At 32.8% G+C, this 1,374-nt stretch overlaps 1 pseudogene; it reads right to left on the bottom strand.

The window, feature by feature from the left end:
* Positions 1-240: 240 nt before the first annotated feature.
* On the bottom strand, positions 241-1,314 carry LOC107024865 (annotated as a pseudogene).
* Between the last annotated feature and the right edge of the window lie 60 nt (positions 1,315-1,374).

The raw sequence follows: 1,374 nt of genomic DNA, 5'->3' as shown, positions 1-1,374 counted from the left end.
TAATCATCTCCATTAAAGATTCTTCTAATTTCTTCCAAGGTTAGCAAGTAAATAATGGAAGGGTGTTGGTATATACCTACTTTAGTTATTTGAATAATATGAAGAAGAAATCATTTACGAATAAATATAGCATGGTAGCTAGTTATCAAAGAAATAGAAAAAATCTTTATCAAACGTCATAAATTCATAAAGATAGTTATGAATATCGGAAAATATTTATTTGTGATGAATGAAGTAAACAAAGTAGTATAATTAATTTATCCAAAGGAATGGAATTGTAGTTTGGAAGTGGAGGACAAAATATGAGGGTCTCTCTCTAATTCAGTCATGTCATTCTCCTTCGTAGTAACTATTATTTCTATTCCATCACCATATTTTGTGTCAATCAGAATAATTAGTTCATGAATACCAACTGAAACAGGGCTCACCCAGAATGGTTTTCCCCAACCAAAGTCAGCTTCATACCATGGATATTTGCACCAACTAGTGGTGCCATAAATGTCTATCTTGTCTCTTTGTAGAAACTTTTCTATAATTTTTATCTGATTGTTAATAGTTAAAGAGGAAATATCATCAACTAACTTTGATGCCTTACCAATGGCTGCACATGTCTCCCCTATTCTATTCCCTATCAACTTTACAAAATCATTCGCCTCCATATTAGCAATTTCTGGGATTGAAAAAGTCCCTACAACACGTTCTAAAGATGGCATTCTCCCCCTCAAACACATAACAAATCCAAAAGACGAGTCCCTTGAATTTCCATTATTTTTGTCAGAAGATATGTGTTGCCAGAACCTTCCATAATAAGGAAATAACAACCACCAGTCTTATAGGTTGCCTCATCATAGTTGAATAGTCTTTGATTGTTTTTTTGTATTGCCAAAGCATCAAAGACAAACATCTTTTTTTCACATTCGTAGTACAAGTACTAGTAAGAGTGTTAGGATCAAATGATGTCAACTGTATCACTTTTGCTGGAAAGAGGGATAATAATTGACCAAAGTTGGGGAGGTAATTATTATCATCATCATCTTGTGGCATGTTAGTGTGCGCCCATTCATTTACCAATGTAGCTAAAGTGAAAGCATCAGCTACAATATGTGAAATTTGTATCCCTATGCTTATTCCTCCATTATTAATTACATTCAATTGGACACCAAGTAACGGACTTGATGCTGATGATGGCTGATGATCTATTATAGGAAGAAGATGAAGCAAAGATGACTCAATATTATTATTATTATTATCAGCAGCAACTTTACTGTGAAATTCGACAAGATCATGCCCGTTGACTTTGGTTTGAACATACATACATACATACATACATACATATATATATATATATATATATATATGTATGTATGTATGTAT

Source organism: Solanum pennellii, chromosome 7, assembly GCF_001406875.1.
Source record: "Solanum pennellii chromosome 7, SPENNV200".
NCBI lineage: Eukaryota > Viridiplantae > Streptophyta > Magnoliopsida > Solanales > Solanaceae > Solanum > Solanum pennellii.
This window is presented reverse-complemented; position numbering and strand designations above follow the sequence as displayed.